The 5,211-nt window shown below is 33.6% G+C and overlaps 1 pseudogene; it reads left to right on the top strand.

The window, feature by feature from the left end:
- Window positions 1-314: 314 nt before the first annotated feature.
- On the top strand, window positions 315-5,208 carry LOC124892728 (annotated as a pseudogene).
- The last annotated feature ends 3 nt before the right edge of the window (window positions 5,209-5,211 follow it).

The following is a 5,211-nucleotide window of genomic DNA, read 5'->3' on the forward strand; positions in this document are numbered from 1 at the left end:
AACCTTGGCTAGGGCTATCTAGAGACTATGGTTGTCTAGAGTAGAGTCTCGGTATCGGAAAATCAATAGTATACAACCGATCCCGTTGATCATCTAACTGGTAGGGCACGTGTCACATTAGAGGCGAATGATCAGAGGTGTCCTCTAATCACCACGACGAGGCTGGTGGTAAGCCAGGGAGGATTTAGTAAAGGGATATAATGCCACTTTATACTATTATAGTCCCGAGTTGATAATTAGAGTTAGAAACTTCACAACTTCCTCCACTCACCTCCACGGGTGCTGACTAACCTCGATTTTTTTTCCATATTCAGCTGAACTCTTAAGGTTTAATGGTTTCATTCCTCCATATTCAACTGCAACAGAGAATGAAATCCTTAGAGGAGTCTATTATGGATCTGGTGTTGCCGGAATTCGCGATGAAACCGGTTATCGATTGGTAAAAAAACTCGTTAATATTTGACCTATATACATAATATACATTTTTTGCCGAATGATATACAGTTAAATTCGTCCCACTTATGAAATCCACCCATGTCAAACCCGTTCGACACATGAAAAAATTATACAAGGGTCATGACAAGTAGATGCATCAGAAGTTCCATCTAGATTACTTCGCAATATAATGTACTTTCTTTCAAATTCATTGAAATTTTATGTACCTATTCTTGAATGCTCGTTATGTATAGAGGAATATGATCATGCATGTGTAACTTTCTAAGATTTTACACATATAAAACTCGTTAATATTTGACCTATATACATAATATATAATTTTTTGACGAATGATATTCAGTTAAATTCCTCCCACTTATTAAATCCACCCATGTCACACTCGTTCGACACATGAAAAAATTATACAAGGGTCATGACAAGTAGACGCGTCAGAAGTTCCATGTAGATTACTTCGCAATATAATATAGTTTCTTTCAAATTCGTTGAAATTTTATGTACCTATTCTTGAATGCTCGTTATGTATAGTGGAATATGATCATGCATGTGCGACTTCCTAAGATTTTACACATATAAAACTCGTAAATATTTGACCTATATACGTAATATATAATTTTTTGACGAATGATAGTCAGTTAAATTCCTCCCACTTATTAAATCCACCCATGTCATACTCGTTCGACACATAAAAAGTTATACAAGGGTCATGACAAGTAGACGCGTCAGAAGTTCCATCTAGATTACTTTTTAATATAATATAGTTTCTTTCAAATTTGTTGAAATTCCGTACCTATTCTTGAATGCTCGATATATATATATATATATATATATATATATATATATATATATTGGAATATGATCATGCATGTGTGACTTTCAACGATTTTACACATAAAACTCGTTAATATTTGACCTATATACATAATATATAATTTTTTAACGAATGATATACAGTTAAATTTGTCCGACTTATTAAATCCACCCATGTCACATTGACACATGATTTAATTAAATATTCTTCGTGGAAAGTCGTACTGCAAAAATAGTTTTTTAAAAAATTATACAAGGCTCCCAAGTAGACGAGTCAGAAGTTCATCTAGATTACTTTTTAATATAATATAATTTCTTTCAAATTTCATGTACTATTCTTGAATGCTCGTTATATATATATATAGTGGAATATGATCATTCATATGTGACTTTTTACACATATAATACATGTTAATTCCTTCTATTTTTTCAAGTGAATCTCTTTATGTATATCGCGATGCCTATTGTATCGACTTGGCCTTTAATAAGTAGTAAACGTTCATAATAAATACGATTATTATATGTTGTTGATTCAACACACTTTTTAGTTACATTCTCTTGTAACATACGAGAAATGCAGGTTCAAAATTCAGGTATGATATTTTTCGATTTTTGTATCTCCTTATCAAAATGCTGACTCCGCCATTACTTTCATTTATTGTTAATGTTATATTAATTCAATTGAAATACCATATTGTTTACATTTTCATTTCAGTTGACACTCCTTTTGTGGAAAAATTACACTGTCCATCTTGATTAAAAAAGATATTTTCTTTAATGTGTACAGAGTAAAGCATCTAGTACCCCTTTTGAACTAGCTATGACCAAATTTGCGACGACACACTTCAACTTCACAGAGGTCCTATTACCCTCCATGAACTAAGTTTTTGCGTCTTTTTGTCAATATTTTTAGCTGACGTGACACCTTTGACGTGAGTCTCATTTTATGTAATAAAGGTGCCACATCAACAGCAAAAAAAGCAACAAAAATACGTTAAAATTGAGTTCAGGAGGGTAATAGGACCTCTGCGAAGTTGGAGCGTATTGTAACAACTATATATATATGGCTATAGTTCGGAGGGGTACCCGATACTTATCTCATGTGTATATATAAACTATATATTGATCAACATGACACCCCTTGCAAGGCTCCTTCTGGGTTTACTTTTTTATATTTTGACACCTCGATCTCCGTGAAAATCCCGATTCCACTATTATTATACTTATTTTTATATTGACATGCCACTCCTTGCAAGGCTCTTTCGAGCTTACCTTTTTATATTTTGACACCCCCTTGCAAGGCTCTTCTGAGTTTACTTTTTCATATTTTGACACCTCGATCTTCGCAAAACTTCTGTTTCCACTATTATTATACTAATTTTTATATTGACATGACACCCCTTGCATGGCTCTTTTGAGTTTACTCTTTTATATTTTGACACTTTGATCTTCGCGAAACTTTTGACTCCACTATTACTATACTAATTTTTATATTGACATTACACCCCTTGCAAGGCTCTTCTGAGTTTACCTTTTTTATATTTTAACAGCTCAATCTTCGTGAAAATTCTGACTCGACTATTATTATACTAATTTTTATATTGACATGACACCCCTTGCAAGCTCTTTTGAGTTTGCTTTTTTATATTTTGACACCTCGATCTTCGTGAAAATTCTGACTCGCCTATTATTATACTAATTTTTGTATTGACATGACACCCCGTGCTAGGCTCTTCTGAATTTACTCTTTTGTATTTTGGCCCCTTAATCTTCGTGAAACTTTTGAGACATACTCGAACTTTAGAAGGGTCCTATTACCCCTCTGGACTAATTAAAATAATATTTTTGGCAACCGTAGTGCCTACGTGGACCTTCAGTGTATTGATTCACTGATGTGCCACGTATGTGTCACGTAGCCACTAAGGTTGCCAAAAATAAGGTTTTAATTAGTACAAGGGTAATAGAACCCTTCTAAAGTTCGGGTGTGTCTCTACAATTTCGTGTATAGTTCAGGGTGGAAACAGAGCATTTTTTCATTATTATACTAATTTTTATATTGACGTGACACCACTTGCAAGACTCTTTTGAGTTTATTTTTGTATATTTTGACACCTCGATCTCTGTGAAAATTCTGATTCCGTCACTATTACACTAATTTTCATGGAAAATGACTTATGTTACAGGGTGATAGAATCAGCTTGAACAAACAACTATTCAACCATCAAGTCACAATGCTAAGAATTACTACCATACTTAGAAATAGTACTGCAACAAGAAGTCTATTAAAAAATTGTCTATACACTATTGATATTGGCAACAATGATATCTCAACAATTTTTGCAACGAACAATACTTTATCCATCAAGTTTGTTGTATACACCAGATAGATTTGCAACCTTCCTTGTTCAACAATTTGGAAGACAACTAAGGGTAATTTTTACTACTTATTTACTAAGTTTTATTCGTAGAGGTCGAAAAATTAGACCATGAAAATACGATCGCACTGTCCGTTGAAGTTTGGACAGTTGCGCTACGCATATTTTGAATAGACTCTGTGAGAACTTTTGAACCTTGCTTGCTCTATCAGAAAAACTTTAGAGAAAATGCACTGTTTCCACCCTAAACTATACATGAAATTGCTGAGACACACCCAAACTTTAGGAGGGTCCTATTACCCCGGACTAATTAAAACTGTATTTCCGGCAACCTTAGTACCTACATGGCACATACGTGTCCCTACACCTACATGGCACATACGTGTCCCTACGTAGACCTTTAGTGTGTTGATTCACTGGTATGTCACGTATGTGCCACATAGACACTAAGATTGCCAAAAATACGGTTTTAATAAGTCCCGTACGGTAATAAGACCCTCCTAAAGTTCGGGTGTGTCTCAACAATTTCATGCATAGTTCAGGGTGGACTTTAAGATGAAAAATCAAAACTTGTTGAACTTGAAGTTTTTGTCCATAGTGCATGCATGCAAGCGAGGTCAAAAGTTCAAAATCGACCAGCCACCTCCAAGGTCAGTTTTGTAAATCGCCCGGCGCAATAGAGTTTGTTCATCTAAATTTGTGATGAAATTGAAATATAACTAGAAAAATTGTCAAAAAAATCGACCATTTTTTTCAGATAAGCATCCAGTATACCCTTGAATTATGACCAAAGTTGCTATGATATAATCCAACTTCACAGGGGTCCTATTACCCCCCTAAAGTCAATTTTCATGTATTTTTGTCACCCTTTTGTGCTGACGTGGCATCTTTATTACATAAAAATAGGGTCCACGTCAAAGGTATCACGTCAGCTAAAAAGGTTGACAAAAATACGTTAAAATTTAGTTCGGAAGGCAATAGGACCCCATGAAATTGAAGTATGTTGTAACAAATTCGATCATAGTTCAGAAGGTACTAAATGCTTTACCTTTTTTTTAATATGTTGGATAAAGCAATCGTAAAGGGAAAAGGGTTTTATTAGTTGTAATTGATAATTAAATAAATTATTGAAAAAAAGACTTGGTTAGAGTTGGATTTATTAGGCTACAACTCAATATTTAGGTAAAAAAAAAAAAAAAAACAGTGTTAACTGATCACTTTTCGACTCTATCTTTGAAAAAGAGTCACTATAGCACGGAGTTTCAAACTCCACGTCATTATTTGAATATACCAATTTATTCTATTCCGTCAAATTTAGTTCAACGCGTTCATTTCACACCACTATTTCTAATTACATTATCTTGAATTTATTAAAAAAAAATTTGTATATTTTTTTTTTTAGATATTGCATGGCTTTGGAGCAAGGAAAGTGGCAGTATCAAATATTGGTTTATTAGGTTGTTTGCCAGAGATTACCAGTGTATTTGGAAGAAATGCATCTGGATGTGCTGATATTGTTAATAATAATGTTGAATTATATAATCAGAAATTAAAGGTTTTAATTGATAATTTA

The sequence above is a fragment of the Capsicum annuum genome, unplaced genomic scaffold, assembly GCF_002878395.1.
Source record: "Capsicum annuum cultivar UCD-10X-F1 unplaced genomic scaffold, UCD10Xv1.1 ctg50153, whole genome shotgun sequence".
Classification (NCBI taxonomy): Eukaryota; Viridiplantae; Streptophyta; class Magnoliopsida; order Solanales; family Solanaceae; genus Capsicum; species Capsicum annuum.